We start from the raw sequence: 13,663 nt of genomic DNA, 5'->3' as shown, positions 1-13,663 counted from the left end.
ACAAATAACACGATGATAGTTTTAAAATGCTAGTTTCCGTTCCTTTAGGTTAAAAAAAGAGAAGAAGACTACATTTCCCAGAATCCCATTCGAGCACTGCGCCAAAGTCGCTTCACGCGCTCCACCTACCGGCCCGAGCGCTGCCCGTTGGTGACACTTAAATGACTCTCGTGCGTGTGGCGGCGGCGGCAGCAGCATCCAGATCAAACAACAGCAGCACCGCAGCGACACTGAACAGGTGAGCTCAGCTGGAGCTACAGCGGCTAACACTGGTTTATATTTTGACTGTCCACAGCATTTTAATCTCATTTTCTCCTTTTCTCTGGGTCAGAATGTGTAAACTTTGCTGTTGACGCTTTTACTGTTGTCGGTGAAAATGAGAGAAGGTGTCAGAGAGGTGTCGCTCGGGATCTGTTGGTTTTGGCCAATTGACTGTGAAGCTAAACAGACTTTGATAACAGCGAGTGTTAAAAACTGCGTTAAGTCACAGCCGGTGATTCTGTTTCTTTAATTTAACGACCAAGTCATCTTGAAGCAGACCAGCCTTTCCTTTCCTGATGCCACACAACGTCTGTTGTAAAATTAGCCGGAGGACATGTTTTATCGCTAATATACGGTATGACTGTAATGTAAGGTAACGTGTAAAGTCCAATAACATCGACGTTAACAAGTCTTCAGATATTCATGATGAATTCTTTCAGTTCTCTTCATAATAATGTTGCACCAGGCAGAGTCGTGGGTTCAACAGGATCCCTTCTGGATCAATACTGCCCATCTGCTTCATATAGGCTACATCCATTTTACTGGCTCAGTTCATGTACCTTCATGGTTACAAGTTAATATTCGTAATTCAGTGACAGTGTTATCATTGCCACAACAAGGTGTCTGGTTGTGTTTATTGTGTCATTTTCTCCAGTTTTTAGGGATCCTGCTTGCAAGTCAGTGAAAATACTGCAGCTCTAACTTAATCAGAAGGAGTTTAGAAACACTGAGGCCAGAGGTCTCCTCAGTGCAGCCCCCACTCCCATTAAAATATTATGTTACCAATTAAAAAGAAGGTTACATAGCCTACATTTTGAAAAATTCATCTGGATCTTTTTAAAACTTCGATATTAATGGTTTTTGCAAACTTTCTATAAAACACTATTCCAAACAGGAAGGTTTAATTGCTGCTCCTAAACCTTATGTGCTCTGACAGTTAAAAAATATCTGTTATTACCCATTAATTTGTTGGCAGAGAACCTGGCCTAAATATTTAAACTTATTGGAATCAGCTTATAATACATCAGTCATACGTCTCTGACTGGCCTTGCGAATACTCAGCAGAGGATGCAAACCTTGTGATACGTGGACAAAAATATATACAGTATCTGATATTACCATTATATTGTTGTGTACCATTGCTACCCACTGTTTAGCAGCTGCCTCAGGCATGGAGTTCACATTTTACATGTTGCTGCCACCGGCAACAATGTGTAAAATGTGGAAAAATCATAGTGTGCACTGCATGTGTGTTGTGTTTTTTTTTTCTGGGAACCACCTCAGTGCGCTGCAAGCCTTTTTCTCTTCACATGATCAGCCAGCCATTTGTTTCTCATTAGGTCAGTGCCATGTGAAGGAGTCAAACAAGGCTTTATTGTGTTAAGTAAAGTTATCTGTGAAAGTTTGTTCTTTATATTTTAAATGGCTCCTTAAACGCCTCATTATGGCAAACTAGCTACTGTGTGTAGTTGTATTCTCCCCACACAACATTTCCTTGTAAACTACATTACCTAAGCGATTCAGAAACACTTGCTTGAATAATAAACCATTGCTATTTCGGTCACGGCTTGCTGTGTGGTATAATTTGACATCTCAATAATGACAAAAAGGCAAAGTAAAGTTGTAAAATACCTTAATTGCAGTGCTTAGGTCTTAGTCTTGTGTTTATAGAGGAGACCAACCTTTCAGTGGTCCGTACATGGGTACTTTTGGAGAAACCAAATGGACGACAAATGACAGCTTTCAGTTTCTTCTGTTCCTTTTGATCCCACCACAGAGAAATAGAGTTCAAATATGAGCAGTGTGCACCAGTCATTTATAATGCAGTCAATGTGGATGTTGTTTGTTGGTAATTATAGCTCTTGTCTGTTCATATTTAACCATTCAAGAGGGGAAAATAGTCAGGAATGTGTCTTTGGCTTCTTGGCTGTTATTGACTCTAGGGAGCACTAAGGGAAGTTTGTGTCGACTCAATGTGATTATCATCATTCAGACAACTAGCTTTGAGAAAAGTAGATACATTTACTACTGGATTGTGTTATTAAGAGGTGTTTAAAGTGTTTTTGAAGGCAAGAAAAGACATCTGTCAGCAGCTAATAAGATGTCCAATTAGCAATCTTTCTCTTTGAGGTTTTTGGTGATGACTCATTTGTGTTTGATGGAGGCAAACACTAAACAGTCTTACCTGCTGTGTGTGGATGTCCTTGTAGAGCCCAGAGCGCTGCTGCTGACTCTCCCTTATTTTTTCATGTAGAGCTGCTCTCATTCTCTGTTCAATGCATTATCTGGTCAGTTCCTGTCACTGGGATTTCTATTTATAGTAAGGGGTTATGTGGGGAACATCCTTGCGTAGTCTTACAGCGGTGATCTCGTTGTCCGCTGTGAACAGTGGGAAGAATCTGAATGTGGTTGTGTGAGAACTCACTTTCCTCTCAGCGCCATACACTCAGGAATATGGGCCTATATAGCAGTCAGTGATGGTGTCCTGGTTTCACTTTTTGTTAACGACACACTAGGGGGATGTTGGCGGTTGGGTAGAAAACGATCAGTAGCGCTGGAGTTCTCCATCCGCATGCAGTAACGTGACATAAGAAATGAGTCAGGGTGGGGGTGGGGTAACACTATTTGTAGTGACCTTGTCCAGCGCTGAAGAAGGATGAAAGGCAGATGCTGCAGTGGTGTAGTGCTCAACTGTGCATCAGCTGGTAACTCCACACGCTAGATGCTCCAGATCCTAAATTATCGATGCTTAATGAAAACAGATAACACTGTACTGATGATCTGTGGACCTGTGGATTGGTTGATAATACATGGATGTCTGTACACAGCCTTAGGATGAGATTTACTTCAGGTGAGCCAGAGTGACTCTTGTATCAACATCTAGCCTACATGGGTTACACACTCCTTGTATTGGGGTTAATGCACTTGTGCCCTAATATAACTACCGTTGTTATGGCTATAGTCTAAAGGCTGCTTTCAGATATGATCACCTTTGTGTGCGTTCAAATGTGTGGACACACCTCTCTCTCTCTCTCTCAGTCAGGGCTCTGATTGAGCCACCCAAGATAATATCAGGAGTCAGGGCAGGGGCTGTTGCTGAGGACTTTAGATTGAAAGAGATTACCAAGTTGAGCAAGCATGAAACTTTGGCCTCATCATATACAGTAGGCTAGGCTGGGTTCACATGCATCTTTCCTCCCCACAATAATGAGGTGGAGGATCAAAGAGGTCACTGAGCCGCACCAGTATGAATATCTTGGCCATCCTCCTGAACCCGATGGTGCAGCTGATCCTGGAGGTGCTGGCTTCACTGAGTCCAATTCTGTGAACTATCGGTGATCTGTCAGTAATGGAGTAACATTTGGTTTTTTATTTTGGTCAGAGGGACAATTTAATTGCACAAGTCATGAATATTCTGCAGGTGTCTTTGCAATGCAAATCACCTCTTTTATAAAATGGTTTTATGATCAGAGTTCAGCTTGACTACTCAGTCTTTGTTGATACTGAATGTCGTTTGAGGTGGAAATGACGGCATCTCTAAACAAATTCAAGAGCAGATAGAGAATTTCCTGTTGGCCGTGTCAGTAGAGCAGTTTGATGCAATATGTTGCTTAACATGCAAGTTGTCGTCTTGAAATGGTTAGATAAGAGCCAAGTCAACATCTTGATTCAAAGTGTGCGGTCAATAGATGACTTGTAAATATGCTCTAGCCTGATTGTGATTAGATGTTTAGTAGAGATTGGGCGTCTGTTTGTATGGTCTGCAGGTCTCAGCACAGCAGAGTGACATGCTGATCAAAATAGCAAAGGCACTTCATGCATGTACTGTATGCAGCATGAATAACATTTTTATGGTCTGAGGTCTGTTAACCAGAGCACTCTTGTTTGTCTCTATGCGACCATTTATTTTGTCTTTATGGCAGCTCTCACACTCTTCAGCTCGGAAGATCTGAGGAAAATATTAATATGGTCGGAAACACATTTCTCTGCTCGCTGTGGTCAGTCGGCTCTCCTCCCTCGTCTCACACACACATTCAGGGGAAAGCACTGAGCGAGATCCATAGAAGAAAGAGTCGTTATCTATCCTCAGGAGGCGAGGTCTGGACTGCGTACAGCTGGAGTGGCACGTCCTTTACTGCAGTGGAGGAGGCTTTAATTGAGATAAGGGGAGATTAACGATTAGAGCAGGAATGAGAGCTGTTGTGGCGCTCGGCGAGATGAAGCGCCCTCAAAACTTCAGACAGACTATGAGGCTCCTCGGCATGCTGTGAGCAGGCTGCAGCTAATTTTTGCATGATATTTCAACTTTAATACGTTTGCTTTGGAAAGGCGTGGACGGCTCCACAGCTTCCACATCTTTGCCAGGCTGCCTTCTCTTATTTTATTTCCCTCCATCTACCAAAAGGCCAGTGGAGGAAAACAAAAATGGATTATATTGGCAGAGCGATGCATTATTGCATTTCTTGTCTGAGAGGAGTAGTGTGCTAGCTGTGAAAGAAGGCAGCTCCAATCATCTTTTTTCCCCGTGGCTCTGTTTTTAATTCAGCAACGTCCAGGAAACAGACTGCATACTTGACAAGCATCACAGTCTAACTCACTGGCTTCAAGGAATGCTGCTCTTTTTTTTTGTAAATGGGTCATCTAGGCCACTTCTGAAGTTAAAAAAACACAGATATGGTGTTTACCATCACATTTTGTTTGCTACCACTTCCACACTGTTGGCCAAGAGCAAGAACAATAGGTTAAATCGTTGGATGAGTACATCAAGGAAAATGCAGCTGATGTGATATTGTTGTAATGAACTGGACGAGCTGGTTTACTACTGCAACATTTATGTGTGTGTGGAGGGAGTGTCATACCTGAGATATATCTAACCTATTGTTATTTCTTTTTGTCTGCCTTCATGCAAGATAAATTGAACACACACCCACAGTGAACATCAAATACCTCTCATGCCACAAGCCTGTACATTGTTGTGCACTCAAAGGAGGACACACAGGGCAGGGAAGGCTCCTTCTGGGTTGGACAGTCCATCTAGTCAATAGCACTATGATGTTTCATTGTGGAAAAACACTGAGCTCTGTTCAGTGGTTGTCTTTTTTTATGCTCTCCCCGTTCTCATGGATGCTATGCTAGCGTTTCTATGGAATCCGCCCACTCACTGTTACATGCAGCCAGCCAGGCAGCCAGGCAGACAGGAAAGCAGCTGAAGTTTCTGCAACGTGGCCTTGACTGACTGTTTATTAGACAAGAACTTTGACACCATCAGAGCAGGAAGTTCGCTCCTCGAGGGAACCCAGCTCTGAGAAAGATGAAACGGAGGGTGAAGCGGATGAAATATGCATGAAGATTGTATCTATCCCAGCTCCTACTACTGTATGCAGCAGCAGCAGCAGCAGCACTGTATAGTTTTTTTTAGGAGATGATTGATACCTGGGACTTTCAGACAGCACAGTTCAGTGCATCAGTTATTCCTCGTTTGCATGGGGCCAAACAGATCAGGAGGTGGCTGAATACAGTTATTCAGAAAGGATTAACTAAATTTGTGTCCATTCATTTAAAAAAAAAAAAATCAGCATTATAATCAACAGCAGAACTGGAGCATTTCTTTCAGCGAAGTACTGCTAATTTAAATTCTATGCAAACATACTGTGCGATTTAATTTTTTTGTGAAATATGACATGCTCACCCAAAGGTACAGTAAAACAACCCCATCTCCTAACGTTCCGTTATTATCTCATAGCGTGGTGAATGTGCCTGTCCACAAGAGCGTTTTAGGGTTGTTGGATTGTGTATTTGATGAGTTTGATGAGGAAAACCAAGACACCCCTTTAGCCTCCATAGCATAGCTCTGAGCAGCTTGCGGCTCTGCTCCGCCGTTCTAAAAATAGCTTGCACCGACAATTAAAGGTAACGAACCTACAGCTATGTAGGGATTATTGCAATGGGCCAATTTCCCAAAATGTTGAACTATCCCTTTAAGTATTTCACAGTGATACAGGGCTTGTTTGTGGAGTGACCTGATGCGTTTCAAGACAGATGTAGGCTACTTGCCTGAGACCAACATGACATACAATAATTATAATGAGACAAAATCATGGCATTGAAATAAGTTTTAGAGGCTTCAACTGTTATGAATTCCTGATGTTTCTAAAGTTTGATAAGTTATATTTCAATGTGTGGCTCATTTTTTTTGATATGGCTTTTGAATGTGAGAGTGGGATCTAATATCACACCCAGGTAGGCCTATTTGAACTCAATAACAGATTTTTTTTTTTTTTTTCTCCATTGACATAAATATTTGGAAAAACTGAATTCCGTTGCTTGTTTGAAAAATACATGGTATTGTGTAAATTTCGACAGAATAAATTAATTAGAAATTAGGCTACTGAAAGTGGCCGTGAATGATGGCATAGCAAGGTAGTTGAATTATTAGCTATATTTAAAGGCAAGTTTCCAGTATCTTTCTCTCTCTCTTTTTTTTAGATGATTTATAGATTTATCTCAAAACTGTAATCTGAATGTGTCTGTAACTTCAGACAAAAAAATTCAAAATAAGAGCTTTAAACTGTAATTTCAAAATAAGAGTACTGATGTGTTGATGATTTTTGTTTGTTTGTTTTCAAATATAAAGTCACATGATGCAGCCATCACTGGGTTCCAATGATGTCATCACATTCTGATGTCACATGTGTCTGTGTGATGTCACACATGATGTCATACAGAATGTTCCATCATCCTGTGTGATGTCACACATGATGTCATACAGAATGTTCCATCATCCTGTGTGATGTCATACAGTTCCTTTGATCTCTAGCACTTGACTCCACAGACTCATTTCTCATTTGATATTCACAGTGAACGGCACAAAGTCTGACCTCTCTGTTAAGTTACGAATGATTAATCGCAATTAGTTAATTACGAGATATTACAAGTGATTATTAATAACAAGTAATACAATAGAGTAATACATTTTTAACTCACATCTTGTATTCCTTCTCCAACCGTGCTATACAGTCTGTGCTAAGCAAAGTTGGCAGAAAGTGAAAAAATGTCCGCACAAGCAAATCCTAATAATGGGAACCAGCAAATGGGCAAAGCCCCTCAAATGCTGTTCCTCAAAAAACCTTTTCTCGACACAAATTTTGTAAAAGAGTGGTCTGATCAAAACGCTGCTCTGAAGGAAGAAAACGCTGCTCTGAAGGAACAAAACACTGCTCTGAAGGAAGAAAACGCTGCTCTGAAGGAACAGCTGCTCAGCAAAGAGCAGGAAAAGAATAAGATGCAGACTTGGTATGAACGGGAAATGAAACGAGTAAGCAATGTAACAATGGTGAAACTCCACCGCTACGAGAACGATTTCCTTAACTACCGAGCGGGCATCCATCGGGCCAACAACCAGTTGGAGAAAAAAGACAAAACGATTAAAAAGCTGAAGAACTTCTTTGCCAAGAGGGTGAACCAAATGAGAGCAAAGGAAGAGAAAGCTGCAGCTGAACTCCAAGCTCTGAAGGAGAGTTACAACGAGAAGATTGAACTCATCATGAAGGAGAAAGACAAAAAGATCTCCAGTGTTAGAAGTGAAAACATGGCACTGGTGACAATGAACGAGGAGTGCAGGCTGGAACTCCTGGACATGAGGACCAAGTTGCAGAAATGCAAGTCCGAATGCAAGGCCAAAACCAACGCCCTGCAGCAGGCGACTAGAAAGGAAAAGAACATGGCAGATGAGCTCCGAGCTCTGCAGGACAATACTGAACTCAACATGAAAGAGATCTCTGGTTTAATACTTGAAAACTGTGAACTGGTGAGAATAAGGCAAAAGTGCAGGCTGGAACTGATGGACATGAGGACCAAGTTTAAGAAATGTGAGGCCAGAGTCAACGACCTGCAGGAAACACTTCGACAGGAGACGATGAAGAAAGAGGAGCACAGAAAGACAATCGACATTGAGGAGAGCTGGCTAAAAAAGGAGAGAGACTGGTTGTTACGGAGCAGACGAATGGAGGAGGACATGCAGCGCCTGACTACTGAAAAGACAGAGTTTCAGGAACTGGCCTGCAAAACCGATAAGGAGAAAGCAAAAATTAAGAAAGATGAGGAAAAGAGGCTCAAAGAGGAGTTGAAGGAGCAGAAGAAGCAGGAGAAGAAAGAAAGGGAGGAGAGAGAGAAAAACGAGAAGAGGGAGAGGAGAGAAAGAGAAGAGCAAGACATAGAAGAAAGAAAAGAGAGAAAGAAAATTGAGAAGAGGGAAAAGAAAGAAAGAAAAGAACAAGAGAAAATAGAAAGAGAGGAGAGAAAACAGAACGAGAAGAGGGAGAGGAGAGAAAGAGAGGAGAGACAGAGGAGAGAAAGAGAAATGACAGTGTCAGAGGAATAGAACCCCCTCACTTCAACTCCCCCTCCTACTTTCTAACCCCTACCATCCACCCTTTACCCTCCATCCCCTGAACAACTCCTCCTAGCATGATGCTCTCGTACTAAATGAATGGATTCAGTGTCACGATTGGGTTTTCTCCAGGAAGTCTGGTTTCTCCCACCTATTTCGCTTAAAAAAAAAAAAAAAAAAAACATCTCTTCTGTTCATTTAGTTGTTTTGATAACAAACAAATTAAACAATCTATGTATGTTAATCAGCAACAACTGAATGAATGATGACACAAATCCACAAGTATTTGGAAAAAAGCTGAGAAGATATCCCACCGACTATCTCTCTATGAAATCTCCCTCTCTCTTTCTCTCTGTCAAAATAATCTGAAATCTCTCTCCCTCCCCTCAACTCCCCCTCCCACTTTCTAACCCCTACCATCCACCCTTTACCCTCCATCCCCTGCCACCTGAACAACTCCTCCTAGCATGATGCTCTCGTACTAAATGAATGGATTCAGTCTCAAGATTGGGTTTTCTCCAGGAAGTCTGGTTTCTCCCACCTATTTCGTTTAAAAAAAAAAAAACATCAGTTCTGTTCATTTTGTTGTTCTTGATAACATACATAAAATAATAATGTATGTTAAATGAGCAACAATTGAATGATGGCACAAATCCACCTATTTGAGAAAAGCAGTGAAGATACTGCAGCAAAAGCAGAGAAGATCTACCACCGACCATCTATGAAATCTCTCTCTCTCTCTCAAAATGGCAAGAATTTCCTAGAATTTCAATAGGGTCATCTATCTATCTATCTATCTATCTATCTATCTATCTATCTATCTATCTATCTATCTATCTATCTATCTATCTATCTATCTATCTATCTATCTATCTATCTATCTATCTATCTATCTATCTATCTATCTATCTATCTACAATTCAAAGTGCTTTATTAGCATGACCGTTAAAATACAGTGTTGCCAAAGCAAATAACAGCAATACAGACAATAAATAAAAACAAACATAAAAAGAACCAAGGAATAAGGCTGCTCCCCTCAACAACAAAAATATATAGACTTAGTTCATATTACAGTAAATGATGATGATGATGATAATAATACTAATACATGAAATAAATAAATGAAAAACAACAATAACAATATTATATGATATCAATAAGAGCTTTCATTTTTCAACAGCTAACTCTCTCTCTCTCAATTCAATTCAAATTTGCTTTATTGGCATGAATGTTACGAGAACTATGTTGCCAAAGCATCAATAATCAATGAAACAAAACAAATACAACTCACAGAATCAAATATATACAAAAAAAAAAAAAAAAAGTATATATCCGCACATTTATACTGTATACCCTATGCATCTCTCTCTCTCTTATATTAAATATTAAATGACATGATTGTATTTTTTTGTGTTTCTTTGATATTTAGTTTAGTTTAAGTTTAGTTGTATCAGAAAAAATGTACAAAATATGAGATATGAGATAATAACGGAACGTTACGAGTCGGAGTTGTTTTTAAGTTTTTCAGCAAGCAATCTCTGCATTTGCCCCGAAAACAACTCCATCTCGTAACGTTCCGTTATTATCTCATAGCATGGTGAATGTGCAGGTCACAAGAGCATTTTAGGGTTGTTGGATTGATGAGTTTGATGAGGGAAACCAAGAAATCCCATGAGCCTCCGTAGCGTAGCTCTGAGCAGCTTGCGGCTCTGCTCCACTGTTCTTAAAATAGCTTGCACCAACAATTAAAGGTAACGAACCTACTGCTATGACTATAGGGATTATGGCAATGGGCCAATTTGCCAAAAGGTTGAACTATCCCTTTAAGTATTTCACAGTGATGACACTGTCGTGTTTTCCTGTCTAAGATGTCTAATGTTTTTGATATGGCTTTTTTATTATTTCTCCATTGACATAATTTGAAAAAGGCCATGCTACCTATTGATCTCTGTCCAGATCAAGCAAAATTATCATTTCAGCACTTTCCTCAGTGGCTCTGCTTTCTCCTCATCTCATCCTGAAGTACAAGATGCTGATTTAGGCAGCAGCTCCCGGCTGTAGGCTATTTCATATTCAGATGCTGAGAGGTACTTTTTCTGTGTTTTGGTAGCAAAATTATAATATCACACTGGAGGGGTTGGCGGGGTTCCTTCTTTACTCTTTCTAGCATTATCTGAAATCCGTGTTTCCACATTAGCATGGTAGCGGTAGCAACCTAAAATGCATTAAGCATATACAGTACACTACATAGCACTTTTGTACTGCTGAATATTAGCTGGAGGTTCGGGTTCTCTCTTCTCAGTGTGCAGTTTAAACCATTTAAAGTCTGCTAATATTTGTACAGCTGTAGGCATTCGAGTGTGTTTGGCATCTTGACTCTGCTCACAACTCTCACAAATTGCTGGTGACTGCAGAAAATTTCACACGTTCGCAGCCCACATTTGTTTTGTGGTGAAACTAAAAGGCTAGAACAAGTTTCCTGATGCAGCTTTTGGGAAGGAGGTTTGCGTTTAGTTGTGTACTGGTTTCAGATCCTTCCAGACTAAAGGGGGAACCCAAAGGGAGAACAGAGACCGCCTCACAGTATGAGGTACAGACTTAATCCCACGCTCTTCCTGTTTGAATGTAGTCCAGATAATGAGTTTGTGCTTCCTTAGATCCAGGTGCTGTACAGATGCTTTGGAGCTGCCAGCGTGGTGAACCACAATTAATCCATTAATGCACGTACGCTCCCTTATTGGCCTTTTACACAAGTTCCTACTGCAGCAGTTTCTTCTCAAATGCTAGACTTGTATTAAAGTGCAGTAGATCTACAGAAGGATGTTAGTTCAGAAGTTCAGCTGTAATGGGGATATGATCGACACATTAATAACACAGCAGCAGACGCAACAGACACAAAGTATAATCTCTGCTTTCATTAGTAAGAAGCTTATTTCCAATGCCCTTGATGCACTGTGTGATCAGTATTCAGCCAGTGTCTCATGATACATGTCATTGTTGGTTATATAAGGTTTTTAGTTTAAATTAGACTAAATAAAAAATAATAGCTCATTAAAACTGTGTGTCTGATTTCCATCTGACTTTAACTACTGGAAAGTTACAGTTTCCGCAGCTGCTACTGTCATTCATCATGAACGTGTATTCGTGTGGCTTGTACCATGGCCAGTTCATCTTAATTTTATTTATTTTAAATGGTGAAAAATCAGGTTGCTGTTGATAGTCATATAAACCATCTACGTCTGCAGCTGTAGTATCACATGGTGCAAGAGCTTGCAGCGTGCAGATGTCTCTTCTTAGAAACTGTCTACCAAAGAAGTGACAGCACTGACAATTTAAACCAATTTGCTAAGGATGTTTTTGGGTTTACACAAAGTGACAGCCATGGCTGTATACAAAAACTGCTTTATCGAATCTTTTCCGATTTAAAAAATCTTAAATGGAAACCCACTCACAGCCAGAAGGCTTATAGTGGATTTTAATGGCTATTATTGTTATTCGATCCTTATTTAATGGTAACTTTATTTTTCTGAGGACCACAAGTTTCACAGTACCATGAACAGGAATGCAACTTGACACTGAATTTGTAACACTACATTATCACAATATATTCATATTTTGTGAACAGTCGTCTCTATTTGTATTGCTAATGAGAGTAGGCCTCTGGAAAAAGCAGTATATTTAGCCTCGCACTTGGGTGAATCATCATCATGTTACATTTGCTTTCATATCCCGTGTTGTGTCTATGTGGAGAGTCTGACTCAGTGCTTTTTCCTGAAGACAGACGGAGGAAAAAGGAAGCGAACAAGAAGCAGGCAGCGGCGCTCGGGAGCTGCAGTGTTTTCTACTGGGGATTTTGACAGAGAAACCTCTTGTCTCAAACAATGACAGAAATCCCCCGAGAGCCATTTCACCTAGTGAACATCCAGCCACATGGCTTGATGTTCCATCATTATTTATTAATGATTGGTCTGTTTCCAAGCGTCTGACTGTTGTTTCCTATTTCCTAACACACATTTTCTACAACTGTTTATTTTTAAAGGCCTTTGGTGGAATTGAAGCTTATCCTGTTTCAAAGTCCTTAACAATGTCCTCATACATACGTTGGCTATTTTTATGGCTTAATGGTCAGTATACTGGTAATTACTGGTCTGTCATTGTGGTGCTTGTGAGTATATGAGGTGGACATGAATTGAAGTGGTTCTTTGGTTGTCCTCCAAGTATATGTTTATTTTGGTACACCATGTGTCCCAGTATATCTGTGTGATTGTTCTTTATTCTCCTGGTGAAACTTCCTTGGTTGTCGACCAAAAGAAGCGGCTTTGTGACATCATGTGTATGAAAGTAGCCAAAGCAAAATGACTGTATGTCTGCAAACCTTCCCAAGAAGCTTTGCCCTGGAGAGAAGCCATTTTTAGGAGTATTACCATCTCTTCAGTCTACATTTTGTTTTGTTTTTAGGGAAATATCTTGACAGATATCAAGAGGATGTAAGAGTGAAGATGATTTTGTATCTGGTGCCACCAGCAGGAATGGAGGTTTCCATTAATCCCAAATACAGCACAATATATATCATCAACAGCAGAACAGGAGCATTTCTCTCAGGGAAGTACTGGTAATGTAAATACTCCATACATTTACTAACTATATTGATGGTTTTAGGAGCTGGAGTTTAACCATTAGATTGAAATCATAGATTGAAATACAAAACATGACGAAAGGTAGTCAAAGTTAGTTTCAATATTTTTAGACATAAAAATGAGAAGTTCCCTCTCCCTCTGACATTATATGTCACAGTTTTTGAGCTATAGTCCAGAGCAAACGTATAATATTTGAACCCACAGTTGGTGGGCTCACCACTCCCGCCCTTTTATTATTATATAACTTCTCTAACTTGTGTGATGTGGACTAGAGAGGCCGTCTGTAACATGAACAGAAAACAAAATCACCTTTGTCTTTCTTTGCATAGCCTCCCTAGGAAAAGACAAAACATAACAATAGGTAAGGACTGCTCTT

At 40.3% G+C, this 13,663-nt stretch overlaps 1 protein-coding gene across 1 annotated transcript in view; it reads left to right on the top strand.

The window, feature by feature from the left end:
- Positions 1–124: 124 nt before the first annotated feature.
- The window catches only part of specc1 (sperm antigen with calponin homology and coiled-coil domains 1), a 73,947-nt gene continuing 60,408 nt past the window's right edge, over positions 125–13,663 (top strand). Inside the window, exon 1 of the mRNA XM_083986709.1 lies at positions 125–238. The gene's annotated coding sequence lies outside the window, so the exon portion shown is untranslated. The remainder of the gene's footprint in view (positions 239–13,663) is intronic.

Source organism: Trachurus trachurus, assembly GCF_905171665.1.
Source record: "Trachurus trachurus genome assembly, chromosome: 14".
NCBI lineage: Eukaryota > Metazoa > Chordata > Actinopteri > Carangiformes > Carangidae > Trachurus > Trachurus trachurus.
Note: the sequence above shows the minus strand (reverse complement) of the source record. Positions and strands in the feature narration are given on the sequence as shown.